Genomic DNA, 12,861 nt, shown 5'->3' with positions numbered 1-12,861 from the left:
TGGCATGAGCCTTTCTGTTTTCTTGGTGGTGGTGATGTGGGGGTGGTATAGGCTCTTCCTAAGTTGCCCAGGCTGGAATGCAGTGGCTCTTCACAGGTGCAATCATAGCTCACTACAGCCTCGAACTCCTGTCTCAGCCTCACAAGTACTGGGACTACAGGCATGAACCACCATACCCAGTTCCATTCTGCTTTAAACAGTGGAAAAAATACATGTATTTTTTAAATGGAAGGGTTGGTTATATCTTCAATGTGAAATCCTCTATGTGAAATCTAAATAAACTATTCCTGGAATACCCAGTGTCCTTTCCCCGTGATGATAAACAAAGCCCAGAGCTGCCTCTCTTTAAAGATAGTAAGAAGCCTATGCATAAACAAAACACTTAAAAATAAGATCATTTATTTTATTTTACTCATCCGCTTAAACCCATCAATGACTTTTAACTTAGAAGAAAACCTAGTCTTCCTACTATGACCAACAGGACTAAGGAAATCGCATAACTTAGCCTTTGCTTACCTCTCACTTCAGCCCAACCTACTCTTTCCCTCTCTTAAAAACCCAGTAGCTGAAATATATGGAGCTCTTTCTGGCCCCGAGCCTCCAGACCTTTTAAAGAAAAAAAAAGATTGTAATTTTGATGAAGACCACATTGTCAATTTTTATTTCTGTGGCTCTTACTTTTGGTATTATGTCTAGACCTCTCCAAGCCCTAGGTCTTAAAGATCTTCTAGGTTTTCTTAAGTTCTATAGTTTTTTTTTTAATTTTAGATTTAAGATTCATTTGGAATTAACTTTTGTATAAGACAGAAGGTTAAGAAGATTCATTATTTTGACTATAGATACCATATTGCTGTAGCACTGTTTGTTGAAAAGACTTTCCTTCCTTTTCTGAAAGAGTTTTTCTTTTCTGAAATGCCTTTGTCAAAAATCGCATAGGCACATTTGTGTGGGTCTATTTCTGGGCTGTATGCTGTTCCTGGGACCATTTTTACCTTCCACCTTTCCCCTAGTTAACTCCTACTTATCCTTCAGGTCTTGGTTTCAATGTTGTTTCCGTGGAAAGACCCTTAAGGGCCACCCATTCCTATACATCTGCATACCCTCAACTGCAGTCCTAAGGAAGGGTACCTCTGTTATTCTCACTCAACACCTGTTTTTTTCTCCTTCGTAGCATTTAGCATAATACGTTTATAACTTTTTTTGTTTGTGCACATATAGTTCGTGCCTATAAGCCTCAAAAAGGCAAGAACTGAGTTTATTTTGTTCACCACTGTAGTGCCCAGCACTGTGCCTATTACATGCTGAGTTCTCAGTCAATATTTTTGAATAAATGAGTGAAACAAAGTTAGGCTTCCTGGAGGATGTTTTCTAAATCCCTAGGTATCGTTTTCTTAAGATCAGAGGATATTCTTGGCTCTTGGAGCCTTAGGGCATAATTGTTTTCCCAGTTAACCCATCTTTGAAGATAGGGATTTTGAGAACTTTTGGCCTACCTCAGAGTCACCTAGCGGGTTATCAAAATGCAGATTGCAGGGCCCCAAACCCAGAGTTCCTGCTTCAGTAGGTCTGCGATGGGCCCCAAAATTTGGATTTCTAACAAGTTCCCAGAAAATAATGCTGATGCTGCTGTTCTGGGAACCCACTTTGAGAACTGTATTAGTCTGTTCTTGTACTGCTATGAAGAACTACCTGAGACTGGGTAATTTATAAAGAAAAAAGGCTTAATCGACTCACAGTTCCACAGGCTGTAAAGAAGCATGGCTGGGAAGCCTCAGGAAACTTACAATCATGGTGGATGGCGAAGGGGAAGGTGGTACGTCCTATGTGGTGGGAGCAGGAGAAAAAGAGGGAAGAAGGTAATGCTATGCACTTTCAAACAACCAGTTCTCGGGGGAAGTCCGCCCCCATGATCTAATCGCTTCCCACCAGGCCCCTCTTCCAGCACGGAGGATTATAACTCATAAGATTTGGGTGGGGACACAAATCCAAACCGTATCAAGCACTAGTGTTTTAACGTTAAGAATCTGAAGAGGCCCGAGTCACTGAGCCGCCACTGCCAAGGACTCATCTCCCCCTTCTCCCGCCACCGCCCGCTTTTGCAGCCATTTCCACTGAGGAAAAAGAATCGTATGTCCACAGTCCAGAACCTCCACTCTTTCCACCCCTTTGCTGATACAAGTAAGGGTGATACCTGTCCTGCTGGCACTGAGGATTATATCCATATAAGAATTCATCCAACAGAGAAATGGCAGGAAGACCCTTACTACTGTCCAAGGGATTGCTGATGATTATGATAAAAAGAAACCAATGAAGGCATTTAAAAAGAAATTTGCCTGCAATGATACTGTAATTGAGCATCCAGAATATGGAGGTCATTCAGCTACAGGGTGACCAGCACAAGAACATGTGCCAGTTCCTCTTAGAGATTGGAATGGCTAAGGACAACCAGCTAAATGTTCATGGGTTTTTAGTGCTGTGGCTCGCTGAAGCTTGAATGAGGTTTTCCTTGCAATGAGTAGAATTTCCTTTCTGTCCCTTGTCACAAGTTTAAAAACCTCACAGCTTTGTATAATGTAACCATTTGTGGTCTGCTTTTAACTTGACCTAGTGTAATTCCTTCATGCAGTAAACTTGAAAGAGCCATGCTGTCTAGTCTTGAAGTCCCTCATTTAAACAGAGGTCAAGCAGTAGGCGCCTGGCAGTGTCAAGCCTGAAACAAAGCAATACTGTCATGTTTCAGCCACATCTAGAGCCCTAAGATCATAGACAACTACGTCTGGCCAGAAGCTCCTCCGCTCTCCCTCTGCAGAGTTCCCTGCCCTAAGAGACTGTCACCACCCGAACAATCCTTGGTGAATCTAAGAGGAGAGGATGGGGTAAGGCAGCAACAGCAACTCTACCACTGGAAGGGAGCCTTTGGTGGTCAAAGAAAGATCCCCTGGTGTCTATAACCTGACCAGGGGCAGAGTTTTAGAGAGGCCCCCTTCCCAATAGCGAGCTGATAGGACATCTGGCTTGCCACAAAGGTCTTTTTGACCAGACATGCCCTAGCTAAGGGATGTCCAAACACCAGAATGTGAGACCAACCTTCCATCAAAGTTAAACCTTTGACAAGGGAACAAATCTCAAAACTGATGTACCAGTCATGTAGCTAGCTGTAGAGCTTGCAACTTAATGGCAACAGCTGTCCAGTGTCATGGGAAGTAACCAACTGGTTTTGAGGTTTGTTTGTTTTTTTTCCCCTCCAGTTTTAATGTTATGTGTAATGTATTTAAACCCTTTTTTTAAATTTAAGTTCTAGGGTACATGTGCACAACATGCAGGCTTGTCACGTATGCATACATGTGCCATGTTGGTGTGCTGCACCCATTAACTCGTCATTTACATTAGGTATTTCTCTTAATGCTATCCCGCCCCCCTCCCCCCACCCTACAACAGGCCCCAGTGTGTGATGTTCACCGCCCTGTGTCCAAGTGTGCTCATTGTTCAGTTCCCACCTATGAGTGAGAACATGCAGTGTCTGGTTTTCTGTCCTTGCAATAGTTTGCTCAGAATGATGGTTTCCAGCTTCATCCATGTCCCTACAAAGGACATGAACTCATCCTTTTTAATGGCGGTATAGTATTCCGTGGTGTATATGTGCCACGTTTTATTAATCCAGTCTATCATTGATGGGCATTTGGGTTGGTTCCAAGTCTCTGCTATTGTGAATAGTGCCACAATAAACATACGTGTACATGTGTCTTTATAGCAGCATGATTTATAATCCTTTGGGTATATATCCAGTAATGGGATCACTGGGTCAAGTGGTATTTCTAATTCTAGATCCTTGAGGAATCGCCACACTGTCTTTTACAATGGTTGAACTAGTTTACACTCCCACCAACAGTGTAAAAGTGTTCCTATTTCTCCACATCCTCTTTAGCACCTGTTGTTCCCTGATATTTTAATGATCGCCATTCTAACAGGTGTGAGATGGTATCTCACTGTGGTTTTGATTTGCATTTCTCTGATGGCCATTGATGATGAGCATTTTTTCATGTGTCTGTTGGCTGCATAAATGTCTTCTTTTGAGAAGTGTCTGTTCATATCCTTCGCCCACTTTTTGATGGGATTGTTTGATTTTTTCTTGTAAATTTGTTTAAGTTCTTTGTAGAATCTGGATATTAGCCCTTTGTCAGATGGGTAGAAGCCAAATCATGAGTGAACTCCCATTCACAATTGCTTCAAAGAGAATAAAATACCTAGGAATCCAACTTACAAGGGATGTGAAGGACCTCTTCAAGGAGAAGTACAAACCACTGCTCAACGAAATAAAAGAGGACACAGACAAATGGAAGAACATTCCATGCTTATGAATAGGAAGAATCAATATTGTGAAAATGACCATACTGCCCAAGGTAATTTATAGATTCAGTGCCATCCCCATCAAGCTACCAATGACATTCTTCACAGAATTGGGAAAAACTACTTTAAAGTTCATATGGAACCAAAAAAGAGCCCACATTGCCAAGACAGTCCTAAGCCAAAAGAACAAAGCTGGAGGCATCACGCTACCTGACTTCAAACTATACTACAAAGCTACAGTAACCAAAACAGCATGGTACTGGTACCAAAACAGAGATAGACACTAATGGAATGGAACAGAGGCCTCAGAAATAACACCACACATCTACAACCATCTGATCTTTGACAAACCTGACAAACACAAGAAATGAAGAAAGCATTCCCTGTTTAATAAGTGGGGCTGGGAAAACTGGCTAGCTATATTTAGAAAGCTGAAACTGCATCCCTTCCTTACACCTTATACAAAAATTAATTTTTTTTTTTTTTTGAGACAGGGTCTTGCTCTGTTGCCCAGGCTGGAGTGCAGTGGCGCGATCTCAGCTCACTGCAATCTCCGCCTCCTGGATTCAAGTGATTCTCCTGCCTCAGTCTCCCGAGTAGCTGGGATTACAGGCACCCGCCACCACGCCTGGCTAATTTTTGTATTTTTAGTAGAGATGGGGTTTCACCTTGTTGGCCAGGTTGGTCTCAAACTCCTGACCTCAGGTGATCCACCCACCTTGGCCTCCCAAAGTCCTAGGATTACAGGCGTGAGCCACCACGCCAGGCCTAAACCCTTATTTAAGTAAAACTTGTTTTCAGAAAAAAAAGAATCTCAGGATGTGTTACATGTCCCCCTTTTACTTAGTGACAGTCCCAGGCACACTTGAGCTTGTCATTAACAATATTCATCAATTTAAGAGTTGATCAGAGAAGGTCATACAAGAATCCAATCTCAGTGGAATTAAAGGAAAAATTTTTGCTAAGCAGAAAATAAATGAGAACTGTACATTTAAAATAAATAAATGAACAGAAAGCCTTTCAAATCATACTAAACTAACATATCTGTGGCTACTACATTGTTGTTCTTTAATGCTTAAATAGGTGAAAGCACTGATGTTTTGGTTGAAACTACCAGCAGTAGGAATGCTTGCTCAGTAAGAGCAAGACCCCACTAACACAGTCATATTTATAAAGTCAAGGTTTAGGTTTCTGCCAGGGTCTGTTTTCCCTAAATCTATTACAAACAAATGAAAGCAAATCAGTAAATACTGTTTTAATGTACCTATACCGAGTCATAAAATTATTTTCCTCCCAAGTCAGGAAGAAACATAAAGTTGGTTAACTGAAAAAGAGAAAGTTTAATCATTCTGATTTTCATTCTGATGCTCTTCTTTAGACTGTCTATTGCTGCTTTCTTTTGTAGCAGAACAGCTGATTTTCGGCCTAGGTTTTCATGGTCTGATAAACCTTCACCATAGACAGTTTCTTGGAAAGAAACTTTGCAAGTGTCAGTTATCTGTAAATGTTCAGGAAGCTGTGTGGGTCTCAGACCCAGCTGGAGCAGAGCCAGCACGGGATTCTGAAAGCATTTGCAGGCTCTGAGATGGTTTTAACCTGTTCCTTGGCAGTGCAGCCCTTGTGTACACTCTTGGAAAGATACTAATGTTTACTTTCATGATGTAGAATGGGTGAGCAGTGAAGGGTTCTAGGAAGGTTCAACACACTCATGCCCACTTTGGGACACAAGGAGGCAGATGCTATCATGGGAACTCTTCAAATACGGTGGTATGGTTTGGCTGTATCCTCACCCAGATCTCATCTTGAATTGTAGTTCCCATAATCTCGTGTGTTGTGGGAGGGACTCGATGGGAGGTAATTGAATCATGGGGGCAGTTACCCTGATTCTTTTCTTGTAATAGTGAGTTTTCATGAGATCTTTACACTTGATTAATGTTAACTGTAGTTGTCCTACTGATCTATCGAACACCAAGTCTTATTTCTTCTAAGTGTATTTGTACCCATTAATCTACTGCTCTTCATTCCCCATCCCCGCTACCCTTCCCAGCCTCCGGTAACCACTAGTCTACTCTCTATCTTCATGAGATTCACTTTTGTAGCTCCCACATCTGAGTGAGAACATGCGACATTGTCTTTCTGTGCTTTGCTTGTTTCACTGAACATAATGACCCCCAGTTTCATCCATCTTGCTCCAAACGACAGGATTTAATTCTTTTTATGGCTGGATAATATTCTATTGTGTATTTTTACCACACTTTCTTTTTAAATATTTATTATTATTTTGTAGAGACAGAGTCCTGCTATGTTGTCCAGGCTGGTCTCAAACTCCTGGACTCAAGCGATCCACCTGCCTTGGCCTCCACATTTTCTTTATTCATCCATTGATGGACACTTAGGTTGATTCCGTATTTTGTCTATTATGAATAGTGCTGCAATAAACATGCAAGTACAGATCTCTCTTCAATATATTGGTTTTCTTTCTTTTAGATAAATAGTAGTGGAATTGCTGGATCATATAGTATTCTACTTTTACATTTTTGAGGAACCTCTGAACTGTTTTCTATAGTGGCTGTACTAATTTACATTCCCCCCAACAATGTGTGAGGATTTTTCTTTCTCTGCGTCCTCACCAGCATGTTATTCCCTGTCTTTTTTGATAAAAGCTATTCTAATTGGGGTGAGATTATATCTCATTGTGGTTTTGATTTGCATTTTCTGGATAATTACTGATGTTGAGCACTTCTTATACCCTTTGTTCATTTGTCCTCTGTTGAGAAATACCTGTTCAGGCCTTTTGCCCTTTTTAAAATCAGATTAATGACTTTTTGCTATTGAGTTGTTTGAGCTCCTTATATATTCTGGTTATTTATCTTGTCAGATGGGTAGTTTGCAAATACTTTCTCTCATTCTATGGGTTGTTTCTTCACCTTGTTTGAGTGTTTCCTTTGCTGTGCAGAAGCTTTTCAGCTTGATGTAATCCCATTTGTCCGTTTTCGTTTTTGTTGCCTATGCTTTTGAGAACTTCAACAAAAAATTTTTGCCCAGACCAATGTCCCGGAGCATTTCCCCAATGTTTTCTTTTAGTAGTTTTATAATTTCAGGTGTTAGATTTAAGTCTAAATCCATTTGTATTTGATATTTGTACATGGTGAGAGATAGAGGTCTAGTTTCATTCTTCTACATACAGTTGTCCACTTTTCCCAGTGCCATTTATTGAAGAGACTGTCCTTTCCCTGTTGCATATTGTTGGCACCTCTGTCAAAAATTATTTGGCTGCAAATGGCATGGATTTATATCTGGGTTCACTATTCTGTTCAGTCGGTGTCTGTGTCTGTTTTTTATGCCAGTACTGTGCTGATCTGGCTACTATAGCCTTGTAGTATATTTTTAAGTCAAGTAGTGTGAGGCCTCCAGCTTTGCTCTTTTTGCTCAAGATTGCTTTGGTTATTTGTGGTTCCATATAAAATTTAGGATTGTCTGCTCTGTTTCTATGGGGAATATTGTTGGTATTTTGATAGGGATTACATTGAATCAGTAAACTGCTTTGGGTAGGATTGTCATTTTAACAATATTCTTTCAATCCATGAGCATGGAATAATATCTTTTCCATTTTTTGATTCATCTTCTATTTATTTAATCAGTTTTTTATAGTGATCCTTGTAAAGATCTTTCACAGCTTTGGTTAAATTGATTCTCTGGGGCCAGGCACAGTGGCTGACACCTGCAATCCCAACACTTCGAGAGGCCAAAGCGGGAGAGTTGCTTGAGCCCAGGAGTTTGAGGCCAGCCTGGGCAGCATAGTGTGACCTCATCTCTTAAAAAAAAATCAAAATATTAGCCAGACGTGGTGGCATGTGCCTGTGGTTGCAGCTACTTGGGAGGCTGAAGTCAGAGGATCGCTTGAGACCAAGAAATCAAGACTGCAGCGCTCACTGCACTGGTGACAGACTGCACAGCTTGAGACCAAGAAATCAAGACTGCAGCGCTCACTGCACTGGTGACAGACTGCAAAGCTTGAGACCAAGAAATCAAGACTGCAGCGCTCACTGCACTGGTGACAGAGTGCGAAGCTTGAGACCAAGAAATCAAGACTGCAGCGCTCACTGCACTGGTGACAGACTGCACAGCTTGAGACCAAGAAATCAAGACTGCAGCGCTCACTGCACTGGTGACAGACTGCAAAGCTTGAGACCAAGAAATCAAGACTGCAGCGCTCACTGCACTGGTGACAGAGTGCGAAGCTTGAGACCAAGAAATCAAGACTGCAGCGCTCACTGCACTGGTGACAGAGTGCTAAGCTTGAGACCAAGAAATCAAGACTGCAGCGCTCACTGCACTGGTGACAGAGTGCGAAGCTTGAGACCAAGAAATCAAGACTGCAGCGCTCACTGCACTGGTGACAGAGTGCAGAGCTTGAGACCAAGAAATCAAGACTGCAGCGCTCACTGCACTGGTGACAGAGTGCGAAGCTTGAGACCAAGAAATCAAGACTGCAGCGCTCACTGCACTGGTGACAGAGTGCGAAGCTTGAGACCAAGAAATCAAGACTGCAGTGCTCACTGCACTGGTGACAGACTGCAGAGCTTGAGACCAAGAAATCGAGACTGCAGCGCTCACTGCACTGGTGACAGAGTGCGAAGCTTGAGACCAAGAAATCAAGACTGCAGCGCTCACTGCACTGGTGACAGAGTGCAGAGCTTGAGACCAAGAAATCAAGACTGCAGCGCTCACTGCACTGGTGACAGACTGCACAGCTTGAGACCAAGAAATCAAGACTGCAGCGCTCACTGCACTGGTGACAGACTGCAGAGCTTGAGACCAAGAAATCAAGACTGCAGCGCTCACTGCACTGGTGACAGAGTGCAAAGCTCGAGACCAAGAAATCAAGACTGCAGCGCTCACGGCATTGGTGACAGAGTGCAAAGCTTGAGACCAAGAAATGAAGACTGCAGTGCTCACTGCATTGGTGACAGAGTGCAAACCTGGGTGACAGAGCAAAACCCTGTCTCAAAAAAAAACAAAATATTCCTGGGTATTTTACATTCTGTGTAGATACGATAAATTAGATTGCTTTCTTTCTTTTTCAGGTTGTTCACTATTGGTATATATAAATGCTACTGAATTTTGTATGTTGGCTTTGTATCCTGCAACTTTACTGAATTCACTTATTACTTCTAATAGTTTTTTGGTTTTTAAAAATAGAAGATCCTGTCGTCTACATTCAAAGCGAATTTGACTTCTTTCTTTCCAATATGAACACCTTTATTTATTTTTCTTGACTAACTGGCCAGGACTTCCGCTTTATGTTGAATGAAAGTAGTGAAAGTGCACACCCTTGTCTTGTTCCAGATCTTAGTGGAAAGCCTTTTAGGTTTTCCCTGTTTGGTATGATGTCGGCTGTGGATTTGTCATATATGGCCTTTATTATTTTGAGGTATGTTTCCTCTGTACCCGGTTTGTTGAGGGTTTTTATCAAAAGGGATATTGAATTTTATTGAATACTTTTCAGCACTTATTGAAATGGTCATATGGTTTTTGTTCTTGGTTCTGTTAATGTGTATCACATTTATTGATTCGCATATGCTGAACCATCTTTGCATCCCTGGGGTGAATCCCACTTGATAATGTTGAATGATCTTTTTAATATCTTGCTGAATTCAGTTTGTTAATATTTTTTGTTGAGGATTTTTCTATCTGTGTTCATCAGTGAAATTAGCCTATTGTTGTCTTTTTTTTTTTTTTTTTTTTTTTTTTTTTTGGTGGTCTTATCTGGTTTTGGTATCAGGGTAATGCCCGCCTTGCAGGATGAGTTTGAGCATTCCTTCCTCTTCAATTTTTTTTTTTTTTTGAAGAGTTTGAGTAGAATTATTATAGTTCTTCTTGAAATGTTTAATAGAATTCATCAGATCCTGGACTTTTCTTTGATAGGAGACTTTTAATTATAGCTTTGATCTTATCACTTGCTATTGGTTTGTCGAGGTTTTCTCTTTCTTCGTGGTTCAATTTTGGTTGTATATTTCCAGGAATGTATTTTTGTCTTCTAGATTTTTCAATTTGTTGGCAATTGTCTCTAATGATTCTTTGTACTCCTATGGTCTCTGTTTTGTATCTTTTTTGTTTCTGATTTTATTTATTTGGGTCCTCTCTTTTTAGTTAGTCCTACTAAAGTTTTGTCAGTTTTTTTTAACTAAACTTGTTTTGTTGATCTTCAGTAATGTTTTAATCTCAATTTCATTTATTTTTGCTCTGATCTTTATTATTTCCTTTCTCCTAGTAAATTTGGGTTTGGCTTGGTCTTGCTTTTCTAGTTCCTTGAGATGCTCCATTATTAGGTTGTCTTTTGGAAGTCTTTCAACTTTTTTGATGTAGATGTTTATTGCTATAAACCTCCCTCTTAGTACTGTGTTTACTGTATCCCATAGATTTTGATATGTTGTGTTTTCATTTTTATTTGTTTTGAGAAATTTTTAAATGTTCTTATTTCTTCATCAACTCATTGTTTATTCAGGAGCATGTTGTTTAATTTCCATGTTTTTGTTTAATTTCCAAAGGTTTTTTTTTTTTTTTTTTGAGATGGAGTCTCCCTCTGTCATCCAGGCTGGAGTGCAGTGGTGCAAGCTGCAACCTCCACCTCCTGGGTTCAAGTGATTCTCCTGCCTCAGCCTCCCAAGTAGCTGGGATTACAGATGTACACCACCACACCCAGCTAATTTTTGTATTTTTAATGAGACAGGGTTTTGCCATGTTGGTCAGGCTGGTCCCGAACTCCTGACATCAGATGATCCACCCACCTCAGCCTCCCAAAGTACTGGGATTACAGGCATGAGCCACCACATCCAGCCCAAAATTCCTCTTGTTATTGATATCTAGTTTTATTCCATTGTGGCCAGAAAGGATACTTGATATGATTTCTACTTTTAAAAATTTGTTGAGACTTGTTTTGTGGCCTAAAATATGGTTTATTCTGGGGAATGTTCCATGTACTGATGAAACGTGTATTCTGAATAGTTGAGTGAACTGTTTTATAAATATCAGTTGGACCTATTTGGTCTGATGTGTAGTTTGATGCAATGGTTTCTTTGTTAATTTTCTGTCTAGATGATCTATTCATTGGTGAAAGTGGGGTATTTGACGTCCTCCACTATTATTGTATTACAATCTCTCTCTCTCTCTTTGTATCTATTAATGTTTGCTTTATATACTTGGGAGCTGAATTTCAGTCCATCAAATGTATTAATCAGTTCTAAGATTTCTTTTTGATTTTTTGAATAATGTCTCTTTGTTAAATTTCTCTGATAAATTTCTGAATGGAGAATTACCGTTTTGTTTCTTGTTTTCTGATTGTTTTGTAACTCTTCTCCTCCTTTCTTCCTGTCATCCTTTATGGTTAAGTGACTTTCTCTGGAACTATGTTTTAATTTGTTGGGGTTTTTTTTAGTGTGTTTATTATAGGTTTTTACATTGTGGTTACCATGAGGCTTATAGAAAACATCTTATAGATATAACAAGTTATTTTAAAGAGATGACAGCTTATCTTAGATAAGCAGTCCCCAGTCTGTTTTGGCACCAGGGACCAGTTTCATGGAAGACAATTTTTCCATAGATCGGGCAGTGGGGATGGTTTTGGGATGAAACTGTTCTACCTCAGATCATCAGGCATTAGATCCTCATAAGGAACGCTCAACCTAGATCCTTCGCACTTGCAGTTCACAATAGGGTTTGCACTCTTATGAGAATCTATGCTGCTAATGATCTGACAGGAGGTGCAGCAGGCAGTGCTGTGTGACCTGGTTCCTAACATGCCACGGACCAGTGCTGGTCCATGGCTCAGGAGTTGGAGATCCCTGTCTTAGATCACAAAAAAAAAGAATAAATAAAAAACTTTAAAACAACCCTCCATCTTTAATTCCATCCCCTGACATTTTGACTTTTGTTGGTCTGAATTTACATATTTTGATATTGCCTATCTCTTAACAGGTTGCTGTAGCTGTTAGGGTTTTTGATAGATTTGTCTTCTAGGTGTCATACTAGAATTATGGGTAACTTATGGGTGGACTGCACATGACAATTACAGTATTTGAATATTCTGGGGGTTTCTATACTTGATGTTACCCGTAGGTTTTATACCTTCAAATGTTTTCTTTTTGCACATTAATGTTTTTTCATTTCAGATTGAAGAACCATCTTTAACATTTCTTGTAAGAGAGATCTAGTAGTGGTAAATTCTCTTAGCTTTTGTTTGTCAGAAAAAGACTATCTCTCCTTCATACTTGAAGGATATTTCTGCTGTTTGCTAGATAAAGTATTTGAGGATAGCAGGGTTTTTTGGGGTTTTTTCTTTCAGCACTTTGAAAATATCGTTCCACTTCCTCTTGACTTACGGTTTCCATTAAGAAGTGTGTTGCCAACTGAAGTGGAGTTTCTTTGTATGTTATAGCCTCCTTTTTTCTTGCTGCTTTTAGTATCCTCTTTTTGTCCTTGACCTTTGAGAGTTTTATTATTATATGCCTTGGG

General features: G+C 40.2%; 1 protein-coding gene and 1 pseudogene across 6 annotated transcripts in view; both read left to right on the top strand.

Annotated features, from left to right (window-relative positions):
- Positions 1-12,861, top strand: part of KANK1 (KN motif and ankyrin repeat domains 1) — a 276,823-nt gene that overhangs the window by 188,327 nt on the left and 75,635 nt on the right. Inside the window, exon 1 of one of the 6 annotated variants that reach the window (XM_057298779.2) lies at positions 4,330-4,400. The exons of the other annotated variants lie outside the window; for them this stretch is intronic. The gene's annotated coding sequence lies outside the window, so the exon portion shown is untranslated. Of the gene's footprint in view, positions 1-4,329; positions 4,401-12,861 lie in introns of those variants that run through there. 6 annotated transcript variants of the gene reach the window in all.
- LOC106635087 (eukaryotic translation initiation factor 1-like) lies at positions 2,130-2,494 on the top strand (annotated as a pseudogene).

Source organism: Pan paniscus, chromosome 11 (assembly GCF_029289425.2).
Source record: "Pan paniscus chromosome 11, NHGRI_mPanPan1-v2.0_pri, whole genome shotgun sequence".
NCBI classification, from domain to species: domain Eukaryota; kingdom Metazoa; phylum Chordata; class Mammalia; order Primates; family Hominidae; genus Pan; species Pan paniscus.
The sequence above is the reverse complement of the archived record's forward strand: the minus strand, read 5'-3'. Positions and strand labels throughout refer to the sequence as shown.